General features: G+C 37.7%; 1 protein-coding gene and 1 pseudogene across 4 annotated transcripts in view; both read left to right on the forward strand.

Annotated features, from left to right (window-relative positions):
* EDA (ectodysplasin A) overlaps nt 1-17,854 on the forward strand; it is a 505,964-nt gene that overhangs the window by 105,459 nt on the left and 382,651 nt on the right. The gene's annotated exons all lie outside the window — the stretch shown is intronic.
* On the forward strand, nt 7,723-17,324 carry LOC131821926 (SWI/SNF-related matrix-associated actin-dependent regulator of chromatin subfamily E member 1-like; annotated as a pseudogene).

A 17,854-nucleotide genomic window follows, 5' to 3' on the forward strand; every position in this document is an offset into this window, starting at 1 on the left:
ATGGTTGACTTATTTCGCTAAGCATGATACGCTCTAGTTCCATCCATGTTGTTGCAAATGGCAAGATTTCATTTCTTTTGATGGCTGCATAGTATTCCATTGTGTATATATACCACATCTTCTTGATCCATTCATCTGTTGATGGACATCTAGGTTCTTTCCATAGTTTGGCTATTGTGGACATTGCTGCTATAAACATTCGGGTGCATGTGCCCCTTTGGATCACTACATTTGTATCTTTAGGGTAAATACCCAATAGTGCAATTGCTGGGTCATAGGGCAGTTCTATTTTCAACATTTTGAGGAACCTCCATGCTGTTTTCCAGAGTGGCTGCACCAGCTTGCATTCCCACCAACAGTGTAGGAGGGTTCCCCTTTCTCCGCATCCTCGCCAGCATCTGTCATTTCCTGACTTGTTGATTTTAGCCATTCTGACTGGTGTGAGGTGATATCACCTGGCTACTTATTTCTTATATCCAGGTGAGGATCCTGTAATATTGTGATTCGTAAGAAATACACATTTGGTAACCCAGATGGCTAAAATATATTTCTCCTATATGGTACCTGTCTCACAGCTCCCCCAACACTTGGAATTTCCTGAGTGACAAGAGCAATCATTGGGAACATCTTTTGTCATAATACTGAGTTTCTTGTCTTCAACCTCTGAAGTTTCTTTGGGGCCATAAAGGTGAAATGGGTACCTTATTATTTATAACAAGGCCTTTTCCACCACAACTGGGTTTAAGTTAATGAGGTAACTTTTGGAAAGAACCTAAGGGTGGGAGCTGGTTGCCAGGGGAAATAACCATGATTAGAGGATTGGAACTTTCAGTTCCACTCGTTGATTTCCAGGGAGGCGAGAAGGGCTGGAGGGTTGAGTCAGTTACCTATAGACAATGATTTAATCAATCATACCTATGTAAAGAAACTTCCATAAAAACCCAAGAGGAGGGGTGCCTGGGTGGCTCCTTTGTTAAGCATCTGCGTTCAGCTCAGGTCATGATCCTAGGGTCCTTGGATCAGGTCTGTGTTGGGCTCCCCACTCAATGGAGAGTCTGCTTTTCCTTCTCCCTGTGTCTCTCCCCCCATACCACCCTCTCAAATAAACAGATAAAAAAGCTAAAAAGAAAAAAACAAAAGGAAAGGGTTCATAGAGCCTTTAGGTTGGTGCACACATAGAGATGTGGGGAGAATACCATGCTCAGTGAGGACATGGAAGCTCTGCACCCTTTCCCCATACCTTGCCCTACGCATCTCTTCCATCTGGCTCTTCCTGGGTTATATCCTTTTATAATAAAACATTAATCTAGTAAGTAAAATACTTCTCTGAGTTCTGCAAACTGATCTAGCAAATTAATCAAACCCAAGGAGAGGGTCATTAGAACCTGTGGCCTATAGTCAGTTGGTCAGAAGCACAAGTGACAACGTGAACTTGAGATTGGCATCTGAAGTGAGGGAAGGGTCAGTCTTGTGAGACCAAACCCTTAACTTGTGGGATATAATGCTGCCTCTGGGTAGACAGTATCAGAATTAAGTTGAATTTTTAGACACCCTCTTGGTGTTGGAGAACTGTTGATATAAAAACAACCTCCCTTCCCACAGGTTGGAATTGGGTACAGAACCCCTTTGGCTCTGAATCAATTCTGTATAGTGGTGATGTTTTCAGGCATACTCCTGTTTGATTCTGGGGAAGAATGAGTCTACCTGGGCTGATCTCTTACTAGTGTAGCAGATATGGAAACACTGGGTCTGGGTGGCCTTTCTCTGTTGGGTGTAGGTATGCAAAGCATCCTGGTGTACTGTTCTCTAGTTCTCATTTCCCCAGACCATTCAGTTTCTCCTTACCACCCTTCAGAGTTCTCCTTTGGTTGCCTTTTATACCATTTCCAGGTTTTATACTTCTATTTAGCTGACAGAAGTAGGAAAAAACACCATTCTACTCATACCAGGAATCTTTCCATTCAACTTGCTTAGAATTGAGATTAATTCACCAGCTTGCAAACATGACTTTTTTTTTTTTTAAATCGAGACTACATTTGCCTCTCTACAGAATTCTGTCCCTCTCTCACTCTGTTTAGATAGCATTTTGAAAATCTTAGCCCAGGGTCTTTCTAGTATCCTGGAATGTGATTATTCTAGGACAACTGCTTCTTAATCTCTTCTTGTGTCTCTGTTTTCATTTTTTGTACTAATATTTGTTGTACACTTTCTTGGTCTTCCAATTGTCTTAGCAGAGGATACATGGAGATAAGGAGGAGTGTTTCCTTCTTTCTCTGCATCATTTAACATTAGATTTCTTTTTATTTCTGATGGCAATTTCATATGCTCAGAATGTATCTCTTTCTAAGACTCAGGGTATTCTGAACTTTAGCTTTTTTAGTGTTTTGCCAACTTGAGATTTATGTTTGAATCTTACCTCTATTTTTTTTCTAGATGTGCAATTTGGGATTGGTTATTTAACCTCTGAGCTTTTGTTTCCTCATCTATAAAGTAATAACTACTACTTATAGGAACTATTTTATAGGATTGTTCTGAAGATTAAATGAGATAATACACATTAACTGTGAAGCACAGTTCCTGACGCAGATTAAATACTCAATAAATGTTATTGCTATTGTTACACGTTTTTAAAATCCAAGATTATAAAAAACTTCTGACAGCTATCTCATTTGATACTTACTGTTTTCTCTCCTTCTTTGCAGTTTTATAGTCAGAATTTCATGTTTGAGAGTCTTCAGTCAGCCTATGTAAATTATAGTTCTCAGGAAAGGAGATTGCATATCCTTTAAGTTGTGAAATTTCATCTAATTTAATTACAACTGGCATTCTTATGCCAGTGGTGTGATGGCCTTCTTACTGAGTAGTAAATGCAAATATTTCACAGCTCTGTCTCCATGCAATTGATGTGTAGGTGTTAAATTAGCCTTTCTGGTTAACCATCCATAAACATTTCAAAATACATACCTCATGTGAGTATCCAGCTTGCTTCTACATGCTACAAAAATTCTTGCTTGTTAGACATTTCACATTATCATATGTCCTACCTATATTTCTTAGGATATTTTAAAGTAAGTTTATGGTTATAGTATATTTGCATACTTCTCTGGTAAAATATGGAGTTTATCAGGCACTTAATTTGAACTCTCCAAACAAAAATCGTATCTAATTTATATTTTATACAGTGTCTACCCTATTGTAATTCAGGTGTTTATCACTAACAATTGTCTCTAAAATGATGTAGCAGTTGTATAAAGGTCAACAAATTAACATTATGAGTGTATTCCATCTAACCTGTTTTTTCCCAAACGTTTTTTTTCCTGAGTTGGTAATCTTTTTAATCTCGGTAAATTCTTTAGGTTTCACATTTGATAGCTATAATTCTGGAACCTCCCAAAACTATCTTAATTAGAGGCATGTTGGAATGTGTTTGTAAATTTTCTATTGCAGTTCAGTTACTTCGGAGTAGTATTATGTAATCTTAAGGATGTGAGTTTTCTTCAGGGATTCAATCTTTCCTGCTTTCTTCCACTTATATTTTTAGCTCCCCTCTTCCTCCCCTGGCAAGAATGGGAACCCAAATTGCTGTTAGTGTTTTGGTGGTGTTTAGAACTATGGTCTTGCTAACTCTAACCTTTGAACATTTTAGATTGTTTTTGGGGAACAACACTGGTATTGCGGCCAAATTCTAACTTGGGTATTAGATTCTGATATCAGAATTCTAATGGAAATGGCACAAGATCTAGTATTTTCCTTCTTGCTGTCATGAAATGGTGGTATGCAGTGGATAGGTACCATCCTTTCTCAGTAATATTTCATTGGTGAATTAATTGCTGGATGTGATTTCCTTAAATGCTTGTTGAGTTTTCTTGAAGCCTTTTGGGGGAGGGGGTAAAGGATTGATTAGTAGTTGTTGGGTATGTTTTATGTTAAGTTACAGAATTGTAATTTGCCAGCAAAAATACAGACTGAGTCCTTGGGCCTGAAATGAGGATGAGCCCTCTCTGTGCTTTCATGGCTTACTTCTCTTTCCTCATCTCTTCCTTTAGCCCAGTCCATGACTTTTCTTTTCTTAGAGAAACATAACCTGGCTTCTTCTTTGTGCAAGATCCTCTTTCTGCTTTCTTCCACCTATATTTCCTGTTTCCACCATGTTTCTGGAAAAATGCCCTCTCCTTTGTCTGCCAAACCCTTTCTCTGCCGTCAGCCTGTGAGAGCTAGAAATCACATCTTCTTCATTAAACTCTGTTGACCTGAGTGTCACAGAAGTGACAGTGCCCTGAGGCATAGATCATGTAAACACTTCTTCTTGTCAGTTTATGTAGGTGTTCAGTGTTTTTATACTGCTGTCTTGGTATCTTTGTGGGATGGTTATCTGTGTTGTCTAGCATCTTAGATTTTTTTTAAAGATTTTTTTTTTAATTTTTTATTTTTTATAAACATATATTTTTTATATACATATATTTTTATCCCCAGGTCTGTGAATCACCAGGTTTACACACTTCACAGCACTCACCAAATCACATACCCTCCCCAATGTCCATAATCCCACCCCCTTCTCCCCAACCCCCTCCCCCCGGCAAGATTTTATTTATTATTTTGACAGATCAGAAGCAGGCAGAGAGGCAGGCAGAGAGAGAGGGAGGAAGCAGGCTCCCTGCTGAGCAGAGAGCCCAATGCGGGTCAATCCCTGGACCCTGAGATCATGACCTGAGCCGAAGGCAGAGGCTTAACCCACTGAGCCACCCAGGCGCCCCTAGCATCTTAGATTTTTAAATCCAATCAAAACTCCTGTCAGACATACTGGGTATTCAGCCTCACAAGTAAGTAGGCATTTAATAGATAGCTGTTTGATGGCAATGTCATTAAGGGCAAATCTTGACAAATAGTCTCTGCAAAATTAGAACTCTTGTTGTTGCTTGTTGAACTTTCTAATAGATAACTGAGCTTACATGGTTAGGAAATAAAACAAATCATTTCAATTCTTGGCCACATAACATTTGCTACAGTGTTGTAGATTTTTTTATCTTTATAAACTAGTCAGGTGACTCAAAGACTTAACCTCATTGCTTAGTAATCCTATTACATTGCTTAAGCATGATAATACTGCCTTTGAATTTATAAGCCATTGACTGGAGATGTCTTAAATTTCTGTTGTTGAATTCTCCATGAATTGGACTGAACATGTGGTAGATATCCACCTCAGGGAATGTGATTACCCATAAACAATCTAAATAATAACTTTTAGGGCAAAGACAGAGCCCTCCACAATCAGAACTCTGTCTGCATTTCCTCCTTTATGTTCTGCCACACTCTATCACTTATCTAGTTCCAATAGTACCAAAGTAACTGAAATTTCTCATGCTTACCGCCACACTTTTACTTATATAATGTTATCTCCTCTTGCAGTGGCTTTCTTCTCTTGCTCCCACTCCTTATTCACCTGGTATATTATTTGTTTTAAAATTTTTATTTATTTTTAAAATTTCTTTTCAGTGTTCCAGAATTCATTGTTTATGCACCACACCCAGTGCTCCATGCAATATGTGCCCTCCATAATACCCACCACCAGGCTCACTCAATCTCCTTCCCCTCCCCTTCAAAACCCTCAGTTAGTTCCACCTGGTATATTCTTGACCTACTTCAGATATCTTCTATTCAGTGATACCTTTTGATTCCTGAACCAAAAGAAGATAATTACTTTCATTTCTCCTTTATAGTATCTTCTAACACCTCTAGTTTTAAACACTTCAGCATTGTATTTTCACTATTTATTTGTAGTCTCGACCTCCATTGATTTTACTGTGAGTTTCTTAAAGACAGGACTTCTTGTTTTCCCAGAGTCTTGCACAGTTATTGACACCTACCATGTGCTTAATACATGTTGGAATGAATGAATGGATGAACCAGGGACAGGCATATCAGTGGAATTAGAAACCACAGGTACGCAGACTTAGACTTCTCGCTTTGACATACTAAACTGTGTCAGACCAAATATCCCTCAGAAAGAACTAGAAAAGTTGGATAAAATTATAAAATACTTGTTTGAAAGCATCAGAAAGCTACATGCAACTAGAGGTCTAAATCTCAGAGAGGAGAGACAGATTGAAGTGAGCACAACATTCTGAGTGATATTTCCTTTCAAGGCATTTGCCAATATAAGTAGTGTAGGTAGAGGGACTGAGAAGGCAATCTGAAAGTAGTAATTAAGAGACAGAAAGCCTGAGCAGAGGCTTTAGCATTTCACAGAGCTATAGAGACAAAAATTGGAGTTTCAGAGCTATTGTGATAATCAGGACTTGAGGGTCTAAGATGCCAGAGAGAGAAATTACAATAAATTAGTTTAATATTTTACACTACCTTCCCCTTGTGTCATTTGCTGATTTCTAAGTGTTACAGGGCAAAGAAGTTGAGAAATTAAGCAGAAAGTGGCAGATACAAATCTGAGTAGCTAAGCAGAACTTTCAGCAAGTTTCACAACACTGGAGAGTTAAAAATTGAAGTTAGAGCCTGCCAAAAAGGAGGGACACTGGTAATTACCTCAAGTTTTCATTTGGGATCTCCAAAGGGCTAAACTCCAGGAGAAAGGATAAACTATAAAAATGCCATTCCTCACAAAGAGTAAAACACAGCTTTGAATCAGTTCAATTTCAGGTAGGATTAAGGTGATCTGTCCTTCAGCGCCTGGCAGGAACAAAAGTAAATCTTCTCTGAACTAAAATAATATCATCCAGAACTCCTCCAACTTGTAATATGCAATGTCTGGCATTTAATAAAAAATTACTAGGTTTACCAGTATGAGTTTAACTAGAACTGCCATAACAAAGTACTACAGACTGGGTGACTTAAAAAACAGAAGTTTATTGTCTCCTAGTTTTTGGATGCTAGAAGTCAGAAACCAAGGTATTGGCAAGGTTGACTCCTTCTGGGGACCATCAGTGAAGGATCTATTCCAGGTGTCTCTAATGGTTTGTAGATGGTTCATCTTTTTCCTGTGTCTCTTCATATTGTCTCCCTTCTATGTATATCTCTTTGTCCAAATTTATTCCTTTTTATAAGGATACCAGTCATATTGGATTGGGGCCCACCCTAGTGACCTCATTTTAATGTAATTATTTCTGTAAAGATTCTTTCTCCAAATAAGGTCATATTCTGAGGTTTTCTAGGTCAGTAGAAAATATTCAGACTGAAGAATCAAGAAAAAAGAAATTACAAAAGAAACACATCAACAATTTTTTGGCTTCACTTTGGTGTACTTGTTTGAAGCCTTGAAAGCATCAACTCAGCATGAATAGTGAATAGTAGATTTACAGTCAGACAGATGTGGTTTAGAATCCTACCTCTACCTCTAACTCTTTTACTATGTGAAGTTGGATTAGTGATCCTCTGAACCACAGTTTCTTCATCTGTAAAAGGAGGACAGTAAAGCCTACCTGACAGGATTGTTGTGAGAATTAAATAAGGCAATACATGTGAAAGTGCTTTGTAAACTGCAGGGCCCCACATGTGACAATTTTGTTCTTTAGTATGCATAATATATAAAACCTTGGAAAATTTCTCCTATTCTGAGCAGAAGTCTACAGATAACTTGTTTTCTAGAGTCAATATGTGCCTTAACAACACTTCAGAATAAAAACTTACTCCATCTGTTGTTGTGCATACTTGGTGAAAAAAAGAGGAGTGTTTGCTGTGCTAAGCATTATTCTGTCAAGTCTCATTTTTATCATCTTTGTCAAAAGTTAAATCTGCTTCTTTAAGGTTGCTGAGATTTTCTATTTTTCTATTCCTAAAACATTTTATAGAAGTATATCTTGTTGGGTATGTTAAAGAATGTTTATTTGTATTTCATGTGTCAACTTGTATTTTTGTTTTATTGCTGTTTCTAATCTCTTCAATTCTACAGTCAACTCATTCAATAAACATTTGTTGATACACTATGTGCCAGACAATGTGCTAAGTGCTTGTGACAAAAGGTGAATAATATATCTAGTGGGGAAGTTAGATACATAAATACTTACGATATAGTGAGATGAGTGCCATAGAGGAGGCACTCAAAAGAGGTCACCTCTACATGTGGTGCCACTGAGAAGTTGACATTTGAGTTATGTCTCTAATGATTAGTAAAAATACCTTGTTGAGGAAGGGCAGGTGTGCATTTCAGGTAGAGGAAACAAGATGTACAGGGGCAAAAGGGAATTGAAGGATTTGATATATTCAGGGACCAAATGTAATTTGGCATGGCCGGGGTATAGGGTATGAGACAAGAAGAGACTGAGTGATAAATTCTGTTGGAAAATTTTGCAGGGCCTTAAAGAGAAAAAGAGGGATAATAATGAAGGGTTTTAAGCAGGGGAGTTGAATAAATTTACATATCAACAGTGATATGGATGATGGACTAGAAAGAGGTGAGGGGAAAGGTCAAGAGCTCAGTTAGGACGCTGGTGCAAAAGCCCAAGTGAGAAATGATGAAAGCCTGAACTAGGGCAGTGGGCCAGTGGAAATGGAGAGAAGAGCCCAGGTTTAAGAGGTGTAATAGAGCCATACCTCTTGGTGTAGAGGTTTCTCCTCACAATGGAGTGGATAGTTTGTCCCTATTATTCTCTTTCTATTAAACAATAAAGTACCCCCTTTGGATGAAGATTTATTGAAGGAATCAGAGCAAATAGAGAGCACAGTTGAACATCTACCAAGTAAAAATCAGTCTGGCTGGGTGGAAATTGATGTGAAGGTACTAGGGTTTGGTAAAGTGAATGACTGGATCTGGGTAAGTTTGGTCAGGGTATCTCCTTGGATGAATATTTGCTGGCCTCTTTTCTGTCATTAAATCTTCATCACATTTTTTTCTCTTTACTCTCAGTTCCTCATTTCTCCTTTTACTGAGAAAAGACAAAACAATCAGTTGGGAACCTCCAAAAGTTCCTACTCTCACACCTATTCACCTACCTGCATCTGTGCCTATTTTTTCTATCTTCTCTTATTACTATAAACTGTACATGCTTTGATCTAAAGTCAACCCATACACTTATGCACTAGATTCCATCATCTGTTGCCTGTTTATAGGGTATAAATGATGGAGGAATGTCCTTTTGTTTTATTTGACAGTGCTAGAGGGAACACAAGGGAGTGAGAGAGGGAGAAGCAGGCTTCCCACTGAGCAGGGAGCCCGATGCAGGGCTTGATCCCAGGACCCTGGGATCATGACCTGAGCTGAAGGAAGATGCCCAATGACTGAGCCACCTAAGTGCACCATAACTGATCTTTCTGCTTCCATCCTTCTACCCTATTTTATTCTAATCTCTAAACAACAACCATATGGTCCTTTTAAAACATATCAAATCATGTTGCTCTTCTGCTCCAGTTGGCTCCTTATCAAAACAGTCCTCAATATGGCTTACATAAAGCTATCTTTTTTACCACATTTTCAACCACACCACCCCTTTCTCTTGGTACCAATCATGCCAAGTATGTCTTTGGGGTCTCTGTACTTTCTGATCCCTCTATATGGAATATCTTTCTCCATCTCCACAGATAGGCACCATATGGTTTTATTCCTCACATCTTTTGGGTCTTTTCTCGAATCACAAATATCCTTCCAGACCACCTTTTATAGCACACAAAAATCTTCTGCACAATCCTTGTTTAATGTCCTTGCTTGCTTTATTTTTCTTCATATCATTTATCCATTAGTTTACATTTTTTTTCATTTATTTGTTTATTGCATGTTTTCCCCCTAAAATGACATAGTTCTGTGAGAGAGGGGATTTTGTTGTTTGCTACAGTATCCACAGTACCTAGATGTATTAGGTGCTTGATAAATATTTCTCAGTGAGAAAGTGAATTAATTAGTGAATCAATCCTGAAGGAGAAGCATCTTGAACATTTTCAAAGCTTGAAGGGATATGACTTGGTGGAAAAGAGGATGAAGGGCATTCCAGACAGAAGCAGTGTCATTTACCAAGACAAGACTGTTAGAATGAGCTCTTGAGGTTTGGGGGATAGCAAGCTTATTGTCTTACTGCTATGAAATGGCTGTAAAGATGTGAATTGAAGTAGTTGGCATTATCTTCTTGCTTCTTAAATTGTATCCAGTCTTCAAACCTTTAAACCATCCATATCTCTCTGGGGCCTCATTTAACACTACAAGTTTTACTTTCATGACTATACTGTTAGTTATTTGGAGGCAAGAACTTTAGTTAAGTCTTGTGTACTTGATAGATACTCAAAATGTGTGTGTGTGTGATGTTGGAAAGAGAAGTTGCCCAGTGTTGTGAGTACTTTAGTAAAAGGGTCTATGTTTTGTGACTTTTGATCAGTGGACCATAATGAAAAATATTTATGACACTTAACCTATCTACTTTATTGCTTTATATAAGGTAGTGCTACTGAACATGTATTAATCCCCAGATATAAGTTTCCTGCCTTTATTCTGGGAAGATAGTCATATATGTCAAACTTCTTCAAACTTTTCATTTAAATTGTTTGAGTTTACTATACTTTAGTTCTTCTTTAAATATTTAGTAGAATTCTCTAATAAAACCATGCCAACCTGCTGTTTTCTTTGTTGGAAGGTTTATAACTATAAATTAATTTAGTAGATCTAGAACTGTTCAAGTTACCTATTTCTTCCTCAATGGCTTTTGTTATTTTGAATCTTTCACAGAATTGGTCTATTCCAACTCCATGTCAGATTTATGGGTAGAGAGTTTTTCATAGTATCCCCTTTCTGTCTTTTTAATGTCTGCAGGGTTTTCGTGTTAGCCCCACTTTCATTTGTCATATTGGCAATTTCTTTCTTCCTTCTTTTTTTTTCTTGGCTTGTATAATCAGAGGTTTGTCAATTATATTAATCCTTTCAAAGATTCAACTTTTCTCAATTAAAAAAATCATTAGGGCACCTGGGTGGCACAGGCCATTAAGCCTCTGACTCAGTTTCAGCTCAGGTCATGATCTCAGGGTCATGATATCGAGCCCTGTTCCATGCTCAGTGCAGAGTTCTGCATGAGATTCTCTCTTCATTTCCCTCTGCCCCTCCCACTTGTTCTCTCTCTCTCTCAAATAAATAAATCTTTTTAAAAAAATCACTGATTTCTTGGGGCACCTGGGTGGCTCAGTGGGTTAAAGCCTCTGCTTTGGGCTTGGGTCAAGATCCCAGGGTCCTGGGATTGAGCCCCACATCAGGCTCTATGCTCAGCAGGGAGCCTGCCTCCCTTCCTCTCTCTCTGCCTGCTTGTGATCTCTCTTTCTGTGTCAAATAAATAAATAAAATCTTTTAAAAAAATAAATAAATAAATTTTAAAAATTCACTGATTTCTCAATGGAGCAGAATTGAGAGCCCATAAGTAAACCCATGCTTATACAGTCTATTACCAAAGAGCAAAGGAGTCAAGAATATCCAATGGGAAAAAGACAGTCTCTCCAATACATGGTGCTGGGAAAAGTGGACAGCTACATGCAAAAAAATGAAACTCAAAATGGATTAAGGACCTAAATGTGAAACCTGAAACTGTAAAATTCCTAGAAGAAAACAGAGGCAATAACTTCTTTATATCAGCCCTAGCAACATTTTTCTGGACAATTTATTCTCATGCGGGGGAAACCAAAGCAAAAAGAAACCATTGGGACTACACCAAAATAAGGTTTTGTGCAGCAAAGGAAACCATCAACAAAGTGAAGAGGAAACCTATTGATGGAAAAAGGTATCTGCAAATGATATATCTGATAAGGCATTAATATCCCAAGTATATAAAGAATTCTATAACTCAACACGCCCCCCCAAAAAATAACCCCAAATAATCTGATTTAAAAATGGGCAAAGGACCTGAATAGACATTTTTCTAAAGAAGCCATGGAGATGGCAAACAGACACAAGAAAAGATGTGCAATATCACTAATCATCAGGGAAATACAAATCAAAATCACAAGATATCACCTCACAACTGTCAAAATGGCCAGTATCAAAAAGACAAGAAATACCAAGTTTTGGCAAGGATATGGAGAAAAAGGAACCCTTATGTACTGATGGTAGAAATGTAAATTGGTGCAGCCACTGTGAAAAACAGTGTGGAGTTTCTTCAAAAAATTAAAAATAAAATTACCATATAATCCAGTAGTTCCATTACTAAGTATTTGCCCAAAGAAAATGAAAATACTAATTCAAAAAGATATGTGCACCCCCATATTTATTGCAGCATTATTTATAAGAGGATATGAAAGCAATTCAAGTGTCCTTGGATAGATGAATGGATAAAGATGTTAGGGAAATAAGACCAGAGATCTGGACAGTTTTTATGCCCAAGATGTCTCAAATTCATTCTTAAAGAACTGAGAACTTCATCTCCAAAAATGTCAAAAAGACCGTCTTATGCCCCACTTCCCAACCCAGCTCCTGCAATACAAATGCTCAGCACACCAGGGTTTGTGGGATACAATCCATATAGTCGTCTCGCCTACAACCATATGTTCGGAGGTAACCCAGGCACCCATGGCCAGGTCATGGCATCCTCTGTTATTATGATTTCAAAACCCCCAAAGCCACCAAATAAACCAGTGTTGCCCTACATGAGGTACAGCAGAAAGGTCTGGGATTGAGTAAGAGCTTCCCATCTTGATCTAAACTTCTGGGAGATTGGCAAGATTATTGGTAGCATATGGCCAGATCTCACTCATGAAGAAAAATAAGAACATTTAAATAAGTATGAAACAGAAAAGATAGAGTACAATTAATCTTTGATGGCCTATCATAATTCCCCCACATACCTTGCTTACATAAATGCAAAAAGTTATGCAGAAGCTGCTCTAGAGGAAGAAAGTGTACAGAGACAGACTTGCATGGAGAAAGGAGAACCTTACATGAATATTCAGCCTGCTGAAGATCCAGTTGATTACAATGATAGCTTTTCAGTGAAGTGTATAAGCCACCACCCATTTCCAGGGAAACCACCACCTTATCATTGAAATCCTTAGTGAGAGTGTGGTGCCAAATGTTCATTTGCTTGTCACAACAGCTAGAATGTAGGTCCTCAAAGGATGGATCCAGTCCTCAATGGTTCATCAATAAAAACTAAAGCAGAACTTCTTCAAATAGAGGAACACAGCAGTAAAAGAAGGGGAAATTCATGAAAAGCACAGAGTAATAACAATGTACTTAAAAGGCGGTGTGGTTTGAAAGTAGAAGTGTATATGGAAAAAAATCGCCTCTGAAATTGCATGGGTAGAGGACCAAACCCACAGAAGACAGGAGAAAAGGGAGAAATAGGCTGTAGAGCAAGCTGAATGTAGTCAGAGAAGAATGGTTCTTGAGGAAAAGCAAGATGCTAGTAAGGCCAAGGAGAAGAAAGATAATGAGAGCATCCCACTGGGATGCACAGAGGAGAAACACTTTGAAGAAGCGACAGAAAGCGGACAGAATGATGAAGAAGGCACATCTACTCCTGAGGACAAGTAGAGCAGGCAGGAGGGGATGGACAGTATGGCTGAGGAAAGGACCAGTGATAGTAACCCTGGTTCAGAGAGCAACAGTGCAACAATGGAGGAACCACCGACAGACCCCACAATGGAAGACAAAGAGAAAGAATAAATGCTGCCTCATTTAATGTGTTCTCAATAATTTTTAAATAAAAAAATTCCATACAAATTTTAGGATTGTTTGTTCTAGCTCTGTGAAAAATGCTGTTCATATTTTGATAGGAATTGCATTAAATGTGTAGATTGCTTTTGGAAATATAGACATTTTAACAAAATTTGTTCTAGTCAATAAACACAGAATGTTTTTTTATTTCTTTGTGTCAACTTCAGTTTCTTTCATCAGTGTTCTATAATTTTCAGAGTATAGGTCTTTAACCTCTTTAGTTTAGTTCTAGGTACTTATGGTTTTTGGTGCAATTGTAAATGACATTGATTCCTTGATTTCTCTTTTTGCTGCTTCATTATTGGTGGGTTAAAATGCAACAGATTTCTGTATGTTGATTTTCTATGCTGCTGCTTTACTGGATTTGTTTATCAGTTCTAGCAGTTTTTTACACACACACGCAGGAATATTATTCAGCCATAACAAGAAAGAGGTCTTGCCATTTGCAATGACAGGGATGGAGCTAGAGAGTATTATGCTAAGCAGAATAAGTCAGAGAATGACAAATACCCTATGATTTCACTCAATGTGGAATTTAAGAATAAAACAAATGAACATAGGGAGAACAAAAGAGAGGAAAACCAAGAGACAGACTATTAGTTATGGAGAAAAAAAGTGGTGGTTACAAGAGGGGAGGTGAGTGGGGAGATGGATTAAATAGGTGATGGGGATTAAGTACTGCACTTGTGATAAGCACTGAGTGTTGTATGTAAGTATTGAAACAGTATATTGTATACCTGAAACTAATATTATACTGTATGTTAAGTAACTGGAATTTAAATAAAAACTTTTAAAAAAATAAGTATTTTTTGAGTTTTAATGGTGTTATGTGGTTGGTTTATTAATACTTTTCTTGTCCATATCATACCACCAAAGGCTTTTGGAACATTTAGCATCATGAGCCAAATGACATAGTCACCTTTTTAAGCCATTGTGAAGATGGTTCTTTTCTATGGGTCTTATTTCTATTCCTCAACTACTGAAAGTCTTAGAATTTAAGTTAATTGAGAAAATGCCCATGTCTTTTAGTTAGTTATTCTTTGATGCTGCACAATCTACTCTTACAAATGCCTTCCTACGACTCACTGGGGTGCTTTCCAAAGCCAGAGCCATAAACCTCCCAGTTCCTATCAACAGCTTACTGAAGGTTCCTTTTCCTGTGTACTTCCACAAAGAGTGCTTCTTGAAAACATAATCATATATAGGTAGGTATTTATTCACTTACCCTTTTTAAAATTTTTAATCAATGTCAAATGCCAAGAGTTGTGTTATGGAGTTAAGAATAGTTACTAGCTTATGAAGTGGTCATTAAAGTGAACATTGGACATATACATTATGTATACTACTTTTGTTATAATTAATATTTAGTATGTTAAGTTCATCCTTATTGCACAGAAAATTACTTTTAACCCACTGAGCCACCCAGGCACCCCCAGAAAATTACTTTTTTACCACATTTTCTAAAGACTGAATAGGTCGCAAAGCTTAAGAAATTGAATATTCTTGTAGTGAACTGTTTAACTTCAAAACATTTAGCCCATTCCAGAAGGAAAACAGTTGGTAATTAAGTTTTCCACTTGAAATTATTCTATAGTAATCAAAACATTCAAACCTCAAGACTCAGGATATCATAGGTCAGAGCCTACTTCTTAAAAAAAGATTGTGTTTATTTATTTTAAAGAGGTAGAGAGAGAACAAGCAGGGGGAATGGCAGGCAGAGGGAGAGGAAGAAGCAGGCCCCCTGGCGGACCAGGAAGCAGGATGCAGGCCTCAATGCCAGGATCCTGGGATCATGACCTAAGCCAAAGGCAGACTCTTAACTGACTGAGCCACCCAGACATCCCACAGAGCCCACTTTTTGATAAACTCTTAATAAAGACTAGAAGAAGGATAGTTTGTGACATGTATGCTTCCCCAAAACTAGATTTTTCCCACTAGAATAGTGGTATATCTGAACATATATGTTTCTTTTTTAAAAAAAGATTATTTTTATTTTAGAGAGAAAGAGAGTGTGTGAGTGGGGAGAGGGGCAGAGGGAGAGAATCTAAAGCAGACTTCTCACCAACCACTGAACCTGACATGGGGCTCCATCCCACGACCCATGAAATCATAGCCTGATTCAGAAAGGATGAATATCCAACTTTTGTAGCAACATGGACGGGACTGGAAGAGATTATGCTGAGTGAAGTAAGTCAAGCAGAGTCAATTATCATATGGTTTCACTTATTTGTGGAGCATAACAAATAGCATGGAAGACATGGGGTGTTAGAGAGGAGAAGGGAGTTGGGGTAAATTGGAAGGGGAGGTGAATTATGAGAGACTATGGACTCTGAAAAACAATCTGAGGGGTTTGAAGTGGCAGGGGGTTGGGAGGTTGGGGTACCAGGTGGTCGGTCTTATAGAGGGCACGGATTTCATGGAGCACTGGGTGTGGTGAAAAAATAATGAATACTGTTAGGCTGAAAATAAATAAATTTAATTAAAAAAATCATAACCTGAGTTGAAACAAGGTGCTGGATGCTCAGCCAACTGAGCCACCCCAGCACCTCTGATGGTATATCTTTTTTAAAGGTCCAAATATAATAATAAATGGGGAAAAAAGATGTAATATATGTATACAATGAAATACTATCAGCCATAAAATGAATGAGATCTTGCAGTGTGTAACAACATGAATGGACCTAGAGGATATTATGCTAAGTGAAATAAGTCAGAGAAAGAAAAATTCTATATGATTTTACCTACTGTGGAATGTAAAAAAAAAAAAAAAACTGAACAAAGAAAAGGCAGAAACAGACACATAAACAAGCTGATGGTTGCCAGAGGAGAGGAGGTCAGAACATGGCAAAATGGTTGAAGAGGATTGGGAGATACGACTTAAAGTTATGAAATGAATAGGTCATGGGGTTAAAAGATATAACATAGAGAATATAGTCAATGGTATTGTAATAGCATTGTAGGGTGATAGATGGTAACTCTCCTTTTGGTGAACATAGCATAATGTATAGACTTGTGGAATCACTATGTTGTACACACCTGAAAGAAATGTAATATTGTGTGTCAACTAAAAGATTTGATTTCTGTTCTTATTATTTCATTTTTCTTACTTTGAACTTCATTTACTATTTTTTTGGTCTAGTTTATTAAGTTGGATGCTTAGACTATTCAATTAAGATCTTTTGTATTTTCTTTTTTTTTAAGATTTTATTTATTTATTTGACGGAGAGAGATCACAAGTAGGCAGAGAGGCAAGCAGAGAGAGAGAGGGAAGCAGGCTCCCTGCTGAGCAGAGAGCCTGATGCGGGACTCAATCCCAGGACCCTGAAATCATGACCTGAGCCGAAGGCAGCAGCTTAACCCACTGAGCCACCCAGGGGCTCCCCTTTTGTGTTTTCTAATGTAAGCATTTAATGCCATAAATTTCCACTAAGCACTGCTCTAGTTGTTGAATTGAAATGATAAGAATGTATATCCTTGTTTTTCTCTTGATCTAAGGGGGGATTTATTAAATCTCTCACCATTAAGTATTTTGTTAGCTCTTGGGGCACCTGGGTGGTTCAGGTTAGGAAACCAACTCTTGGTTTCGGTTCATGTTGTGATCACAGGGTTGTGAGATCAAGCCCTGCATGAGGCTCCACATTCAGTGTAGATCCTGCTTGAGATTCTATCTCCCTCTCCCTTTGCCCCTCCCACTTATTCTCTCTCTAAAACAAATAAATAAATATTTTAAAAAATATCTTCTTAGCTCTAGATTCTTAATTGATGCTCTTTATCAGATTGAAGAGGTTTTTTTCCCCCTTATTAGTAAATAACAAAAATTCAACTGAATAAATGTAAAGATCAAATTGGCTCCATTCAACAATTCACTAATTGGACAGCATCACATCTACCAAATATAAAGGAGCTCCATCAAGTTTCAGAAAAGGAAAGTTTTTTTTTAAAGGAAGAGAGGGAATAAAAAGAAATTATTAGCAAAGAATACATTTTCTTGGGCAAGGTCACCCTCCCTAAGGAGAATCCAGTCAGTAGATTACCTCCTAGTGCTGACCAGGAAATTTACAGGTTGGATAGTCAAAAGTCATATATCTGGGAGAAGTTGCAATTAGGTTAGGTATTAAGTCTTGGTGAGGATTAGCATATGTGGCTCCATTGAGGCCTGCTGTCTCCTTTTTAACACTAGTTTACTTAACATTTTTTTCAAGAATAGATGCTGAAATTTATCAAATGATT

This window comes from Mustela lutreola, chromosome X (assembly GCF_030435805.1).
Source record: "Mustela lutreola isolate mMusLut2 chromosome X, mMusLut2.pri, whole genome shotgun sequence".
Lineage (NCBI taxonomy): Eukaryota > Metazoa > Chordata > Mammalia > Carnivora > Mustelidae > Mustela > Mustela lutreola.